This window comes from Rattus norvegicus, chromosome 9 (assembly GCF_036323735.1).
Source record: "Rattus norvegicus strain BN/NHsdMcwi chromosome 9, GRCr8, whole genome shotgun sequence".
NCBI lineage: Eukaryota > Metazoa > Chordata > Mammalia > Rodentia > Muridae > Rattus > Rattus norvegicus.
In genome coordinates this window covers 80906833-80916222 of record NC_086027.1, presented here as the reverse complement: position 1 = coordinate 80916222, position 9390 = coordinate 80906833, and the positions used below count along the sequence as shown (strand labels likewise).

At 42.5% G+C, this 9390-nt stretch overlaps 1 pseudogene; it reads right to left on the bottom strand.

Annotated features, from left to right (window-relative positions):
- Positions 1-1755: 1755 nt before the first annotated feature.
- On the bottom strand, positions 1756-1845 carry LOC120094960 (U2 spliceosomal RNA; annotated as a pseudogene).
- Between the last annotated feature and the right edge of the window lie 7545 nt (positions 1846-9390).

Below are 9390 nucleotides of genomic sequence, written 5' to 3'. Positions count from 1 at the left end.
TTGGCCTGCCATACTCTTCAAATAGTGTTTTTATTCCTTTTGTAACACAGTCAAAGAGAGGCCGTGAGTGTCCGTGAACATATCGTTTGTTTTGGTTACCAGTATGTTAGATGCTCATAAACATGAGTCATGAGAAGTACTCAGCCTTAGGGAACAGTTGCATTTGCAAGAACGTCATCTTGGATCTGGGAAAAGGTCTAACTGGTAAAGTGCTAGTCTCACAAGCACAAGGACCTGAGTTCTGCCCCCAGACCCTGTGTGAAGATGCTAGGCATGGTGGCTCGCACTTGTAAACCTGCCAGTGGGGAGGCATGGACAGGAAGATCTGAGACTTACTAGCTAGCCAGTCTAGCCTAATTAGTAACCTTCGGTACAATGAAAGACCTTGTCTCAAAAGAGGGGGACATCTCCCTGAGGATGACATTCAGGGGTATCTTCTGGCCTCTGTACATGCATCAACATAGACATGTGCAAAAAGAGGATATATACTCTTCCCATCTCTTTCAGCTCATTTTGTCTTTGAAAAAAACTTTATTCTGTTTATTGGTGTAAGTGCATGTGTGTGTGCATGCCTCTGTGTGTGTGTGTGTGTGTCTGTGTGTCTGTCCGTGTGTGTGTTATGTATAATTGTGAATACAAATATGTCATGGTGTACCTGTAGAGTCAATTACCTCCTTATACCATTATGTAGATTCAAGGACAAACCTCAGGTTGTCAGGCTCAAGTCAAAAGCATCTTCGCCCACCATCTCAGTGGTTCCCCAGTTTTCACTTTAACGGTCCCTCAGTTTATTTTCTGGTCCTAAACTCAGATCCCTTGTTCTATAGAAATCTTTTGTTTGTTTTGTTTTGTTTTTGTTTTTCCAACACTTTTTTTATTGGATATCTTATTTACTTACATTTCAAATGTTATCCTCTTTCCCAGTTTCCCCTCTGGAAACCCCTTATCCCAGCCTCCTCCCCCTGCTTCTTTGAGGGTGTACGCTCACCAACCCACCTACTCCTGCCTCCCCAGCCTGGCATTTCCCTACACTGGGGAATCGAGCTTTCCTGGGACCAAGGGCCTTTCCTCCCATTTATGTCCTACAAGGCCATCCTCTGCTATATATGCCATTGGAGCCATGAGTCACTCCCATGTGTACTCTTTGGTTGGTGGTTTAGACCCTGGGAGCTCAGGGGGTGGGGAGGGTCTGGTTAGTTGTATTGTTCTTCCTATGGGGTTGCAAACCCCTTCAGCTCCTTTCTCTATCTCCTACATTGGGGACCCTGTGCTCAGTCCAATGGTTGGCTGTGAGCATCTGTCTCTGCATTTGTCAGTCTCTGATAGAGCCTCTCAGTAGACAGCTATACCAGGCTCCTGTCAGCCAGCACTTCTTGGCATCTGCAATAGTGACTGAATTTGGTGTCTGTATATGGAATGGATCCCCAGGTGGGGCAGTCTCTGAATGGCCTTTGCTTCAGTCTCTGTTCCACTATTTGTCCCTGTATTTCCTCCCTTAAGTATTTTGTTCCTCCTTCTAAGATCCATATTTTGGTCTTCTTAAGCTTCATGTTGTCTGTGAGTTGTATATTGGGTATTCTCAGCTTTTGGGCTAATATCCATTTGCCAAATGCTTTTTTAGCATTTAATGAGATGATCATTTTTTTTCCTTTGAGTTTGTTCACATAGTGTATTACTTTGATGGATTTCCGTATATTGAACCATTCCTGCTTCCCTGGGATGAAGTGTACTTGATCATGATGGATGATCGTTTAGATGGGTTCTTGGATTTGATTTGCAAGAATTTTATTGAGTATATTTGCATTGATACTACACTTGATCTTAGCCAAAAGGCCGAGAAGCGATGCATTGATATTCATAAGGGAAATTGGTCTGAAGTTCTCTTTCTTTGTTGGGTCTTTGTGTGGTTTAGGTATAAGAGTAATGGTGGCTTCGTGGAAGGAATTCAGTAGCACTCCATCTGTTTCAATTTTGTGGAATTGTTTGAATAATATTGGTATTAGGTCTTCTATGAAGGTCTGATAGAATTCAGCAGTAAACCTATCTGGTCCTGGGCTTTTGTTTGGTTGGAAGACTTTTAATAAATGCTTCTATTTCTTTAGGAGTTATGGGACTGTTTAGATGGTTTATATGATCCTGATTTAACTTTGGTACCTGATATCTGTCTAGAAAATTGTCCGTTTTATCCAGATTTTCCAGTTTTGTTGAATATAGGCTTTCGTAGTAGGATCTGATGATTTTTTTGAATTTCCTCAGATTCTGTTGTTATGTCTCCCTTTTCATTTCTGATTTTGTTAATTTGGATACTCTGTCTGTGCCCTCTGGTTAGTCTGGCTAAGGGTTTATCTGTTGTGTTGATTTTTATCAAAGAACCAGCTCCTGGTTTTGTTGATTCTTTGTATGTTCTTTTTGTTTCTACCTGGTTTGATTATTCCTGCCTTCTCCTCCTCTTGGGTGAATTTGCTTCTTTTTGTTCTAGAGCTTTCAGGTGTGCTGTCAAGCTGCTACTATATGCTCTCTCCAGTTCCTTTTTTGAGGCACTCAGAGCTATGAGGTTTCCTCTTATCACTGCTTTCATTGTGTCCCATAAGTTTGGGTATGTTGTGCCTTCATTTTCATTAAATTCTAAAAAGTCTTTAATTTCTTTATTTCTTCCTTGACCAAGTTAGCATTGAGTAGAGCATTGTTCAACTTTTATGTGTATATGGGCTTTCTGTCGTTTTTTGTTGTTAGTGAAGACCAGCCTTAGTCTGTGGTGATCTGATATGCTGCATGGGATTATTTCTATCTTCTTGTATCTATTGAGGCCTGTTTTGTGACCGATTATATGGTCAGTTTTGGGGAAGACACCATGAGGTGCTGAGAAGAAGGTATATTCTTTTTGTTTTAGGATGACATGTTCTGTAGATATCTGTTAAATCCATTTAACAGGTTCATAACTTCTGTTAGTTTCACTGTCTCTGTTTAGTTTCTGTTTCCATGATCTGTCCATCGATGAGAGTGGAGTGTTGAAATTTTTCACTATTATTGTGTGAGGTGCAATGTGTGCTTTAAGCTTTAGTAAAGTTTCTTTTATGAATACAAATGCCTTTGCACCTGGAACATAGATATTTAGAACTGAGAGTTCATCTTGGTGGGTTGTTGGTGAGTATGAAGTGTCTTGCCTTATCTTTTTTGATAACTTTTGGTTGAAAGTTGATTTTACTTGATATTAGAATGGCTACTCTAGCTTGTTTCTTGGGACCATTTGCTTGGAAACTTTTTTCACAGCCTTTTACTCTGAGGAAGTGTCTGTCTTTGTCACTGAGGTGCATTTCCCGTAAGCAGCAAATCGCTGGGTCCTATTTACATATCCAGTCCATTAGTCCCTGTCTTTCTATTGGGGAATTGAGGCTTCAGCCTCTGCAATTCTCTCTTCTATCTCCTGTATTCTGTTGGTGATGCTTACATCTACGACTCCTGATCTCTTTCCTAGGTTTTCTATCTCCAGGGTTGTCGTGCTTTGTTATTTCTTTATTGTTTCTATTTCCATTTTTAGATCCTGGATGGTTTTGTTCAATTTCTTCACCTGTTTGGTCGTGTTTTCCCGTAATTCTTCAAGGGACTTTTTTGTTTCCTCTTTAAGAGCTTCTACCTGTTTACCTGTGTTGTCCTATATTTCTTTAAGGGAGTTACTTATGTCCTTCTTAAAGTCCTCTAATATCATCATAAAATGCGATTTTAAATGAGAATCTTGCTTTTCTGGTGTGTTGGGGTATCCAGGACTTGCTGTGGTGGGAGAACTGGGTTCTGATGATGCCAAGTGGCCTTGGTTTCTGTTGCTTAGGTTCTTGTGCTTGCCTCTTGCCATCTGGTTATCTCTGGCGTTAGCTGGTCTTGCTGTCTCTGACAGTGGTTTGACCTTCCTGTAAGTCTGTGTCAGCACTCCTGGGAGACCAGCTCTGTGGGCAGAATTTGGGTACAAAGAGCTGTGGCACAGGGTCTGCTCTGGGTGCAGGCAGAAACCAGAAGGATCCTGTCCCAAACTTCTCCTCAGCTCCTGTGTCCCGATGGCACCAGGCAAGTCCCTCAGAGCAGGAGTGTCAGTCCTACCTGCTCTCAGGTGTGTCAGCACTCCTGGGAAACCTGCTCTCTCCCAGCATATCTGGACTCACAGAGCTGAGGCACAGGGTCAGCTCCAGGTGCAGACCAGTCTGTAGGAATCTTATCTGCTGGTCTTCACATTTCAGTCCTGCCTCAAAGTGATTGTTTTTAATGAAGCAATCTGCATACTGCATGCTCAGCTACTTTGATGGTCAAGTTATGTGAATGCATTGGGAAATCTATTGCTTTCCTATGACAACTGATCTTAAATCTTCTTAAAATCTATTCTTTGAGAATATCATTCATGTATACAGTAAAATAAGATCATTTCCAACCCCATTTCCTCATGCTAACTCCCATTGGCTCTCTCTCAATAGACCTTTTATTTGATTTTGTTAATAGTTTTGTTTGCTTATTGTTTTGAGACAGGGTCTTACTATGTAGCCCTGGCTGGCCTGAAACTTGGCTCTGTAGACCAGGCTGGCCTCAAACTCACAGAGATCCTCCTGCCTCTGCCTACTGAGTGCTGGGATTAAAGTTTATTATCACCACGTTCAACCTGGAAGCTCCTTTTTAGAGTTTCAGTCTGTCTCAGTTTTGAAAACTTTAAACTGAGCTACCTAAAAAGTTACAGTGCATGAAGACATTCTCTTTAAACTACCCTAGAATCTAGGAGCTGTTACAAATCAAACTTAGTCATCCCTTTCTGGGAGGCAGAAGCACCCTCCACTTTCCTGCCCAACTTCTATGCATTCCACACTGCCTAAATCTCCCACGTTGGGACAGCATCTACTCAGACCAAGGAGTCTGCAGCAAGCAGGGAACTCATACCTTTAGCATTCACCTCAGCTTTTGAGGTTCTGTTTTCTGCCGCCAAGAGGCTGAAGTTAGCCTTTGACCTATAGTAGTTTTGAGCAATATGGAGGCTGTTAGTCAATGGGACTCCGTCTCCTTAAGAGCGTGTTGCGACATGTTTAACTTCAAGTCACGTCAGCTGCAACAGATCTTACCCTTTAACGAGTACCTTGGCTATCTGAGAATAAACCAGTCATGGCTTTACGGGCCTTTTAGGGAAAGCTGCTGCTGTGCTTCTGCTCCTGGAGCTAGGGAACGTACGACACTGCTGGGAGCCAAGGATATAAACAGCCAGAACGTTATGTTCGGCATTTCGGAAATAGAGCTAGAGGTAGCAACGCAAATGACTAAAACTGCCCTGTCACCAAGGCATTTCCTTTGCACATTTACTCACTGCAGGACCAGTAGCCCCAGTGTGCTGCCCAGGCCTCAGGATCCTGGATGATGGTACAGCCAAGAGCATTTCTTTGGATTTTGCTTGCATTGATCTTTGGGTCTTTCACTAGATGATGCTCGCTTTAAAGTAGAGAATCATGTCATCTCTAAATAACTCTGTTATCTTTCTGTTCCACATGAAGGGCTATGAGCCCAGGGGGAGAAAATCACTAGGGAGACAGAGCAAACACTGAGGAACTAGGCAAGGAAGAGCCATGAGTTTGAAAATCAACTGCCATAAGTATCTGAAGACTGAGGGCTTTCCTGGCTTCCTGTGTGTGACTCCTGGTGTTAGATAAGAATACAAGATGGCAGAAATAGACTTCTCAAGCCTGGAACTGGCAGGTTTGTAAGTTTTGGAGCATCATTCAAGTGTAACTGATAAGGATGGAGAAGGATGCCAGAGTAAGAGGTCATTTCTAGGTAAGCTATTATTATTATTATTATTATTATTATTATTATGGTTTTACCCTCATTCATTCTGTTGTGGATTTTCTGAGCCTCCTGTCCCATAGGGTATAGAAGCTGGATGATACAGCGAAGATGCTTATTAAATAATAAGCAGTTTGAGCTTCTCTTGTCTGTCACCAACAACACGGTAAATATGTGAGACTGTGGATTTAATCTGCTTAACTATAGTAACCATTTTTCTGCGTGTATCCCATTAAGAGCACATTGTAAATTTCAATTTTCATTTTGAGATAACTGAATAGGAGAGGATCTAGAGTAATCACGGCACTCCAACACAAGCGCACTGTCCGCAGCCTCCTCTTCATCTTCCAGCGCCTGTGACTTCAGGGAGAGGGAGGAGGTTCATCAAAAGCAGGGTTCACTCTCACATGCCTACCGTTTCCCAGATACTATGTAAGCATCATGTTGCATGCCTGGATTCAGGACATTTCAGCAAGGCAGGTATCATTAGTCCATTTTATTGATGAAAAAACACTGGGCTAGAAGGGTAACCTTTGACAGTCTCTGGGCTATAGGCAACATCTGAAGCCAGGTCTGTCTGAATATATGGAACCTGTTTGGTCATTCCATATTTCTCTCACATCAAGTTCCTTTGCCCTGAAATTAGAGTAGACTGCTGTCAGGCAAACTACAGGTTGTGGCTGTCACAGATGTGTTCAAGAGGCAACAATTCACGGAAAGCCAAATTTATAAAACTCTAATGATCACAACTTTAGGAAACAGGTCCAAGAAGTACCAAAGTTATTTCAGATAGAGCCAGAGAAGAGAGACGGGCCCAATACTGGCAATTTTTCTCCTTTCCCAACAACTTGGATTCCATACAAGTTGTTGCTGTGGCAGCCGAGGACACCCAAAAAGATTTGGAGAGCTGTGCTTCTCTTCAGACGGCAAAGAATATTTGAGAATGAATAGGAAGGCAAGAAAAGCCACGCCATTTTTATGTAAAGAAGAGTTCAAAGGTAACATAGCCCAGTTGGTAAAAGAGAAGTGAGTCCTATTTCTCATAAGGATCTATTTAAAATTTTAGACAGGCAGTGCTTAATGTCCCATTTTTAAATTAATTTTTCCCTTCTATCAGCGGCACCAGGATAATTGCTGGCACAGCAATGACCCCTTGCCGAGCTGTGCAAAGGGAAGTGTGAGAAGAATTGGATATGTAGAAGAATGGCAGAAACTTCATGCAATGTGTGTCTTAAACTGCAAAAATAATTACCTTCAGGGTGGCAAGACAGCCAGACCGTGTCACTAGATTATAACATTGCCTCGTTGCCCCAAGTCCTAAGTCTTTCTTTCTGGGATTTTATATATTTGTTGAGAAATGAGGTTTCAGTTAAATCTCTGTTGCTTCTTTCCCTGGAGCAAAAATTGTGAGCAAGGCAAAGACTCAGAACAAATCTTATTTCTGGGCACTGCCTTCCTTCCAGGGTGTCTTTTCCAAAGCACCACTTGTCTTTGCAGACCATGGGATCGCATCCTGCGATAGATCATTAACCACCATTTATGGATCACCTCCAATGCAGCCTTTACCATCGGGGCTGTAAAGACAAATGACACCCTCTGTGCCCTCGGGGAGCTCATGTTTAGTGGAGAGGAGAGACGACTGAATGAAGAGTCGCTCCATAAAAGTTTAATAGCCAAAGGCTACCCAAAACTGGGTGAACACATTCCGTATCTTCCAGGCACAGAGAGCGTCTCATGTTTTCTGTTGGAAAGCAAATTCTCCTTGTTAAGAGAAATAAGTTGGCACCATTCAAATGATCATCCCTATACTAATCAGTCTGTAGCTGTCGGAGCCCTGTAGCGAGAATGCCCTTTATCCCTAGCTACTAAAATCTACTGACACAGTGCCAAGCCCAATATAATATAATCCTATGGGGAAAATACCACATTTTCCAGGGTATGTAATTGGGAAAAAAACTCCTCCATATTTAGAGTCTATGACATTTTCTCTGCATAACAATTTGGGGGAAGTCACATCCAGCCACATATTTAGTTGTCCCATGGCAATTTAGAAAGGTGGCTTTGGTCTTACATAACTGGAATTCAGAATGAGTCCTGGTTTATCTGATGCCCGGAAGATCCAGGGGTAGCAGCGGCATCTATCAGCTTCCCTTTGTCACTGCTGTGCTTCTCCATGGGGTCTGCTAGAGCTAGAGATCTGGTGTCGCACACTTGGTGCAATGGATGTGGTAGATGTTACTCAGTTTGATTTTTTTTTTTTTTGTGAGCTTTGTGAAATATTTCTCACACATATTTTAGGTGGTATGGCTCAGTGGGAAAACACAGGTGAGATAACTAATAACTTCTATCTTGAACACTTAGTCTGCATTTCTGACTCTTTTCTGTTACTGTAAGGAGACATCATGACCAATGCATATCTTATTGAAGACAGAGTTTATTGGGGCTTATCGTTTCAGAGGGTGAGTCCATCATGCCCGTGTGGCAACATACAGGAAGGAATGGCAGGGTCAGGGGAGTAGCTGAGAACGTAGTCCTTATCAGCATGTAGGAGTGTCTTAGTCAGGGTTTCTATTCCTGCACAAAACCATGACCAAGAAGCAAGTTGGGGCGGAAAGGGTTTATTCAGCTTACACTTCCACATTGCTGCTCATCACCAAAGGAAGTCAGGACTGGAACTCAAGCAGGTCAGGAAGCAGGAACTGATGCAGAGGCCACGGAGGGATGTTACTTACTGGCTTGCTTCCCCTGACTTGCTTAGCTTGCTTTCTTATAGAACCCAAGCCTACTAGCCAGGAATGGTACCACACACAAGGGGCCTTCCCTTCTTGATCAATAGTTGAGAAAATGCCTTACAGTTAGATTTCATGGAAGCATTTCCTCAAGGGAGGCTCCTTCCTCTGTGATAACTCCAGCTTGTGTCGAGTTGACACACAAAACCAGCCAGTACAAGGAGGCAGAGAGAGCTAATCTCCTCCAAGACCATACCTCCTAATCCTTTTCTAATAGTTCCTTAACTAGAGACCAAGCATTCAAATATTTGAGCCTAGGTGGTGGAGGGTGGATTCTCTTTCAAATTGCTAGAGATTCCTTGGATAATATTGCAATTTCTGATTTATTTTCTGACAGGATTCTCTGTTAGAGCTCATTGACTCATGGGACATTTGAGTTATGTGAGGTAAAACTCAGAGGTGACTCTATGTGATCTCTCTCAGATCCTCTCCTTTATCTTTTTCCATCTGCTGATGTGCAGGACCAGATTAATTTGTACACAGAATGGTAGACAGCGGTAGAAAGGAGGTCAAAGCATCTGCCTTTGTTTCAACATACTGTATTGGTAGCTTGACTGGAAACTGACATATTATTTTAATTAGACACTTTTGTAAACATAGGGCGTGATGGAGGTTAGGCACAAATAAGATTTCCAGACATTCGTGACCATGTTGCTCGTAAGAGGATGATCTTGTCTCCCTGCACTGTAGGATACTTCGAAGGATGCTCTGGTACCCATGGACTGGCTGCATCGAGAGCAACCCTGGAAATGTTGGTGCTTTCTTAGTGGCTTCCTTGGAGAGGCAGTTCTAGGTG